This window comes from Pholcus phalangioides, unplaced genomic scaffold (genome assembly GCF_987345545.1).
Source record: "Pholcus phalangioides strain wild (caught in Gottingen) unplaced genomic scaffold, Ppha-v1.0 ptg000013l_1, whole genome shotgun sequence".
NCBI classification, from domain to species: Eukaryota; Metazoa; Arthropoda; class Arachnida; order Araneae; family Pholcidae; genus Pholcus; species Pholcus phalangioides.
This window is the reverse complement of record NW_028301606.1, coordinates 23553633-23562636: the sequence shown is the minus strand read 5'-3', so window position 1 is coordinate 23562636 and position 9004 is coordinate 23553633.

Genomic DNA, 9004 nt, shown 5'->3' with positions numbered 1-9004 from the left:
GAGCATCATGGGCCAAGTGATTTTTCTGAGGCCCGACCTGGTAAATTCTGGAAAATCTCATTTTTGTAGAAGGGGGCCCTCATCTCTTGAGGCCCTCGAGCCATGAATTCAGAAGGTACTGATTTTAGTGTCATTGCAGTACAAAATATGGTTATACAACACTTTTTATCTAGGAGTTGATGATTCCTTGTCTTTGTCATTTTTTTGAGAGATGCTGAAATTTTAAATGTTCAGAGATCAAAGAATAAAGTTCAAGGAAACTATTCCACTTTGCTAAGCGAGATTTTGTCTGTTTATAAATAACATTAAAATCAAGGCAAACTGTAAATTTTAGCCTTGAATAATCATTTTAGCTAATTTAAAAAAATCCACTCTAAATTGTTGTGCCAATGTATTGTTTCAATTAAAAAAATATGCTAGCAGTACCCTTTTATGTCTAATCAGTATTTTCTATATATAAAAAAAATGTCAATAAATTTTTATGGGAGTGAATCTTACGGTTTAAGCATTGATCATAACATATATATTACAGTGATATTGATTCGTCTAACCAGTATTCTAGATGACATGGATGCATGCCTTTGCATAACATTGTGAGCTGAATTTTCACAATCAGAATTACTGTCTTTCGAGCCTGATTTACTTATATTTGTCTCAGAATCATTTTCCAGCTACACCTCTATTTCTCTTCCAGAACGCTTTTAAGTCATTTTATGTAAAATGGATAAGCAAAAATTAATTCATAAAAAAAAATTCTTTTTTTTCCATTTTCCATACAAATAAATTCATTTTTTTAAGTAAAAAACTATTTTTCGGGCATCTATTGTTTCAAGTTATATGCCGGACTGAGCATGTACATTTTGGAGATTTGTCCAGCGCTCTGGTAATTTATCTATCTTTAATTCTTCATCCAATTACGAAACTTCATTTCAACCTTCAAACAGTTAAGTTCTTTTTTTACAGTGTTTTATGAAAACTCGTCTTCAAATTTTGGATGTTTTTAGAACAAGTTAAACAATTTTCCATAGAATCCTATGGGAAATCTTGTTTTGGCTAACAAATGTGACTCTGGAATGACTGCATATTGATGTATTACTATTACACTTATAATACTGGACATCTAAGTTTTTCCTTCAGTTACAAGGAAAACACAAAAAACAGCTTGATAAGTAACATAATTTTATTAAGCTTTTAGAAAGCAACAATATAGCATTTCATTGCCAGCAAGCAGATATTTTTCACAATCACAAACGTATCAACAAAGAAAAGCTAAAACCATCAGCTGCAACACAGAAAAACTATAACACAATAGCATGGATACTTTAATAACTTCGTGATTGTCTGTAAAATTTAATTCAGGTCAGTGTGATTAGATTGCGTGGCAAAAACATTTTATTATATTGGAAAATTTCGGTAAATTGATACTTGTGGCTTCTATAGCTATTACGGCACGATTAAAAACTTACAATAATTACATAAATGTAATTTATTGTGCAAAAATGCATACATGATTAAATGCTATCTGAATTTTGAAAATAATTGGGATACATATGCAGTATATTCAACTGCATTACTTTTTTTAGAAAATTGTTAAAAATAAGTTTATAGAAAATTATTCATGTGTGTTGATGCAAAAGAGAAGAAAATAGAACCATTTGCTCTTGCAAGAAATTAAACCATCTTCATCGAATTAAGAACATTCTTCTTTACTAGTCATGTAAGTTATGAAATTTTGAAACCTGTGCATAACTTGTGTACAATATCATTCATTATGATTGGATATTTAGAAAGAAATATTTACATTAAATTAATTTTCTTTTTCAAAAGACTAAGGAGTAATAATTTCATCTAAGTTTCTCATATGTTTGCTTTAGTGAGAATTTCAAACTTCAACTCAAACTTGCCAAAAGTGAGTCATCGTCATTTTTGCATTGTGAGTTTTTAATCATAAATTTATTCATAATTTTTCATAAATTTATTCATAAATTTATTCATAATTTTTCATAAATTTATTCTCATTTTTCATTATGGTAAGGACTATTTCGTTACTTATTCAACAGTAAAAGTCCTATTTTTCCATCATTCAGTTTCAAAAACTGCAACTGTATAAATTATTTTAATGCATTGAGAAATATTTAGCTTAAAGACCAATCTCTCATAAGATATGAATTCTAAATACAGCATAGAGGTAGTACTAAAATTTTAAAATGAGAAATCTCAATATTTTCAGTTAATATGACTAAATTTACTTGAAGGATATTATAGTATAGTGGTTTCTCAAAGCACTGTTATCAGGGATTAAATGGTAAGTGAAAGAAAATATTACCTCTTGGGAGGGAATCAAACCATTTTTATCGAATTAAGGACCAGGTTATCCTTTAATAAATTAGTAGTTCATACAAGATGTTATATTGTAAAAGATAGAGAATGCAAAATTTTGATTTATGTTATTACCATAACACATTTCAAATAACTTACATTAAACTTGGTATTTATATAAGAGCTAGATATATAAATTCTACAATTCTTTTTTTTTACAATTTGAATGTTTTGATATAAAATATCCCGTTAGTCGATTTAAATTTCTAAGAACACTTGAACATGCTAGGATTAAGATTTGATTCTAATTTTAAAAGTTTAGTTTTAGAATTACGTTAATGCTCTTCTGCAGTTGTTGCTAATAAAGTTTCATAAAATTTCAGGCACCTTTCATTTTTCTGCAGTTGCTTATTCTGATTGAAGCTGGTAGTTTTTATAGCATATCGACCACACAACAAACACTAAAATATATTCAAGTGAAACACATACTAAGTACATGCATTGTACTCAAAAGTACTTTGAGGTGGTGAAGAAGAAAACATGTGCAATAAATTACATGTAACACCGATGAATTTCATTATAAGCTGCAAGCAGATTAACATAGTATGCAAGTTGCGCAACAACAATGCTTTTGCAGAGTAACGTTGAGGTATACATATACAACCAGATTTTTTTTCCACCTGTACAACAACAACAATAGGTCAGTAAATATAATGTGTGTATATATAAGCAATATTTGTAGATACTGTGAGAAAAAACCTACATAACATTGAAAGACTGGTCATAACAACAATGAACATGCGGTGAAGGATACAAATGGATTGGACCACTTACAAATGCACTTGAAAGACATCAATGGTTTTTATCGGTAAAAAAGTCACATCATGGAGGACATTAACTCACACACATGAATACGATAAAATATTTTCAAAAATAGACAATCAGTGGAAGACACATCATTCACTGTGGTCATGTAAGGTACATTTATATGTATAAGGTCACAAATAATTATTAAAAGGTGTAAGCGCATCATAAATTGCAAAAGAAATGATATATGATATACACAATAATAAGCTCATGATCTATACGAAAATAGGATAGGTTTTTTGGGAGAGGAAGTAGGTTTCTGTACAAGATTGGCATTAAAATGAGTTCATTTATAACCTAACCCTGATTCAACATACTGTCATGTATTCTCAGATTTTTGTCCCTTTAATTTCTACACATCTTTACCTCTTACTACAAGGTGCATTCCGTAAAAACTTAAAAATATAGGAACATTAAAAAAAATATTCTTTTTCAAAGTAACTTCCCTCAGATGATGTGCAATTTGTGCCATCGTTCAATCCCCTTTTCAAAGCAAGTAGAGAAGGCTTTTTCTGGGAGCTGTCTCACTGAACCCTACACAGCTGAAATGACTATATAATAATTCTTTCTCAGAGCTGCTTCTTCAATATCAGAAACAGCCAGAAATTACATGTTACGAGATCTGAACTGTAAGGGGGTTATAGCATGATTTTAATATTGTATTTACATATCATTGCTTCAGTTTTGAAAAAATTTGTGATACACACACTAGAAAGCATCGTGAACTGGTAGAAATTTCAGTTGTGCAGGGTTCGCTGAGGCAGTTCTCAGAAAAAGTCTCCTCTGCTTGCTTTGAAAAGTGTATGGGACCATTGCATATCATCTGAGGGAAGATATTTTGAAAAATAAATTATTTTTTGCTGGATATTTCTTGATTTTTATAATGGTTTTACTTTTAAGTTCTTATGGAATGCACCTAGTACATTTCCTAATTAAAACATGCACTATGGGTATAACATTCCAAAAAAATTCAGCTAAGAAAATAATGTAATGTATGGGGAAAAAAGATTATATAGTCAAAAACGGACTTATTAACAAAAATGCATTGTATACAGATGATGTATTGAGCTCTGGGATATTCCATTAGCTCCAAATGACTAGACCGCCCTGATGACCTCGCACATAGTTTTGTTTCCCCTCATTTTTCATCCACTCTAATAAATTTAAATCAAAAAAAAAATTTCACCATTTTTTTTTGTACGTAGCACATTTTAATTTGACTCCTCCCATCGCCATGTTGTTAATGCACACAAAGTTTGATTTCTAGTTTATCCTTAGCTCTGTAAAGAGAGGGGGTTTTCGCAAAAAAAAAGAAAGATAAGTGGTCATATTATCTAAATCTGAGAAGCCCTTGACAGTTCTGATTAAAAAAAGAGGATCTCACAATTTTAATAACCTCCTCCTCCAGGGATCAACTGATAACTTTCTAGCCGAACTTATTGGTTCATAATTGAAAAGAGTATGATCTATTAAAACCTCTAATGAGATAGCAACAAAAGAATGCCTCAATATTCTGTTTGAGCTATTCTCACATGTCTTGCATCTTTCTGGCACACAAAATATATAATTCAAGACAGTTATCTCAAAAACAAATTGTGGAAAATTTTGAATTAAATGCCCAAAGAAAAAGTTGGAAAGAAAACTTTTTTTTTTCCAAGATGAAGGTTTTTGAGAAAAGGAGGTCACAACTGTGTTTATCGAAAATACAAAGAATATAATCATGCTATATAATTCTACCTAAAATTTTATAAGTCACGAGGGAGTGTGTTTAAATTTCAACATAGAACATCCATTTCTGTAGTTGTACCGTCATATTGTACATACATTTTTTTTTTAAAATAAAAAACAGATTTGGCAGCTCTAGTTTGAAATTTCATAGTAAACAGCGCTGAGAATTTTCTGGAACATTCGTGGATGCTCAGCATACAGCAAAATTTATAATCTATACAATTTTGATTACATTTGTTTTTCTTGCATTAGACAGCATGCCGGAAAACAGTGAAGGTGATCAGCATATTGGGAAATTCAAGTTACACACAGATTCTGGAAAATTCTTGAATAATTTTATTCTAAAAATCTATTGAACTGGCTAAATGTATGTTATAATCTATATTAAACCTTGCTTTTTCCCAGCATGCCGGGAATGAATCAGAACCCCAACATCGAAAAAAGCTGATGTCCCTCGAGTTTCACAGCATGTCAGCTAATGCAGGTAATATGGTATTACAATATAGATTTTTTTTTTTTTTTGTATAATTTATATATATCTTGCCTTTCTTTAATAAAAAAAGTGTCGTGGTGCGACACAGAACTTTTGGCACAAAAAAACTTGCGATTATAACAGGATAAATTCATAAATATAGATTTGTAAAATCTTCATATAATGTTATGACTTGGATGAAAACTTTATTTTAGAAAAATATAAGTTAAAAGAGTACTGTAATTTCCTATGTATAAATCCACAGGCTATCCAAGAAAAATAGTTTTTTAAGGATGCAAACAATACGAAGAGAACAGGATGAAAAATTTTAATCCAAAAATGAAATTTACTTTTCACTCATCTTTTGAAACCTTAAGAAACAGTTTTGGAAGGAATGGTATGCATCTTACTTTTCATCGCATTTCTAACCACCCACACTTTCCTCCCTCTTAAAAATGGCCAAGAGAAAATGAGTATGAGGCAGCAAAATGCAGACTGTATACCAATATATTAAAATGTTAACAACCATTCTTTCTCCTACTGTTCATACACAGGAAATTACTGTATATATGATACAAATAAGATATACTGTACAATTTTGTTTCTCCCAACTTCTTATGTCCAAATTCAAATGTTCATGTTTGAAGAGAAATGAAAATTTTACAGAACCTTTTGTGAATACATATAGAGTAGCAGCAGAAATTTCCAGTGAAACCATTCAAACAGCCCCAAAAATAATAGACATTCAAGATTGTGAACAGGATGATTTGAGTGTAAAGGGCTCGAATCTGTTTGATGAATGTAGGTAAAAACTTTACACAATTTTTTGATAATAAATGATTGGCAGATGTAATTTTTTTCCCATACGAGGCATTTCTTTCATATTGTGAAATGCATGGCATATTCTTGGAAGTATGGTAAAATAGTCAAATAAAACACACACATGCATATTTGTTATGGCAAATTTCTGAAGTCTGGCCAATATGCGAAATGGTAAGCCCTTTTTCAAAATGTCTAGACTTCAAGCATTGCCCATGCTGAACTCTGCTTAGAACTTCTTTTAGATGATAAATGAAAATGTTACGAGGAGTCTTTACTGATTACAAAGTAGTTTCCTAGTTACTTAATACTTAAGAGCTTTTTTTAGCAAATTCACAATTGACCAATGCCATTTTACAGATATTATTGAATAATGAACACAAAACACACCTCAGAAATAAACAAGACATATCAAGATTAAAAACAGTTATTCCATTATTCCAGAGAAGCTCCTCGAGAAAATCTGTATAAGGAGTACATGCAGTTATAGTAGAGTTCTTACAGCCTATTTCAAACAACTGCAAGAGGAATTAATATTTTGACTGCCAATTTTTTTTTAATAGCCATTTCAGAACTCATATATGTATATATATATATATATTAAGCTTAAAAACATTGCTTCAATGAAAGAAAAAGGCAAACACAAATAATCTCTCTCCATATGGGATTGAGGTAGACATTTTATGATGCAAAATGGAATATTTCATGAAAATTGGCATTCATTATACAGCTGTACTGATTGATAATGGGGAATATTGCAGGCAAGAATCGAAATTATCTAAAAACTTGTCTTCTTACAGAAGGTAGATTTCATTGTCAGAACTCAGTATATTTTAAACAGCACTAAATACATTCCTGTTATGAATATTGATGGAAATGCATGAATATGAATGTTTTTCACTCCACTTTGAGGAAATATACCAATAGAAAAATGCATTGGGTTACATTCTCACGCTGGAAATAAATTCACCCAAGGCAAATACTAAAAACATAAAAAATTACATTGGCAGGGCTCCCACTCAAAAAATGAGAAAAAGTAGGATGGGGGAGGGTAACCCCCTTAGACAACATAATCATAGCATAATGGAAAAAAATCCCTAAAAAAAAATTTTTTTTCAAAAAAAAATTTCAAATTTAAAAAAAAAAATTAATTTTGAATTAACTTTTTTTTTCATAGTGCTATTTCAGTTTCCTATAAGATTGACTCAAGCCAAAGCAAAATGACAATGACAAATGACGGTTACAAAACCAATTTTTAGCCAAAACAGTGTACTAGCAACCACAGATAATTCTTTGCTGTCTCTCCTCGTATATATTACATTCTTTTTTTATCATCTTCTGAAGTGCAGAGCTCGTCAACTCTCTTCGACAAGGCACAGCATATTTCGAAGACGTACGTTTTTTAAGCAACTTCGAGACCACTTTCAAAAGCACAGTGCAAATGTGTAGATTACAAGATTCGATGTAAATAAGGCAAGGTGAACCTGTTTTACTGTGTTGTCCATCATTTTTTTAAAGGGATTTGTTCACATTTTACTGTTCAATGCCAGTGTAATCATTTTTGACAAATGCACATTGCACTTCCATTTCTAGCTCTATGCTGAGCATTGCAAATATTGTTTATGCCTCTTCATGCCTTAAAAATACAGAAGACAACTGAATGCTATTGGGTAGCATCAGAATCACCAAACCTAGAATAGGCCTATGTATCCAACTGCTTTGTAATACAAACTGTTGTTTCACCTGTTTGAGCCGTAATTTTGAATGTTAGTTGCTGTCCAAGACCATGAAAAATAATAAATACAAAATTATTTTTCCATCCAGATGGAAGTTTTTAATGACTACTATACTTGTTTAACCCTCAAACTAAGCAAATGAAAAATTAATCAACCAAAAGGTCCACATACACAGCCCCCCACCAAAAAACCTTAAAAATGATAAAATTTCTGCTTTGGCAGAATCATTAATTGCATTCTTCAACATTTGTAATATTTGGCAATATATCAATGATTTCCTGCTCAATTAAAATCAATTACACAAATTTTGTTGATAGGATTTGGTAGAAAAGTAGGACAAAAACTAGAAAGTAGGGCATTTTACCAAAAAGTAGGAAAAGTAGAACGAGTGGGAGCCCTGCATTGGGATTCACACACCTTTGTTTCTATTGCTAAAGTTTTCTGCATTCTTGATTGTTCAAACTCTGGCCTATTCAAATAATTCTGAGTCCAGATAGAGGTTTAATTACTCAAATTTTTTGATTGGCAGCAACAGTGTAATTCGAAATGTGTGTTTCTTCAATATCATATTAATGCAGTTGATAGAAATATAAAATTCAGAGGAGATCATGGATCAGTGAGGGCCAGAATCACCTCGGATATCAAAAACCTCAGTTGATAGAGACAATCCCTGAAAATGAAATAAATAACACTCAACCTGACTATAAATGAACTTACTTTGTCTCGTAACCTTTCTCTGTATAAATCCAACTAGCTAATATCATGGTTCTTAAATGTCTTGAATCAAAACTGGCTGGCTTTGACAATTTGTCAAAACACACAGTCTTTTATTGAAGAGAATCACCTTCTCTAGCAAAATGGCATAAGAGATAGGAACTCTTTGGGTGCATTGATGTCTGAACCAAATAAAAAGCTCTTCATAAAGCTCGTTCAATCTTGCTTTTTTCAACTTGCACTCTATTTTCAAGGTCTTTTTTGGCTCTGTCTAAACACAAAATTATTTAATGTACATTATATGTCATTTCTAGTCTCTGACAGTTGCTTTTCAATCACCATATTCAAC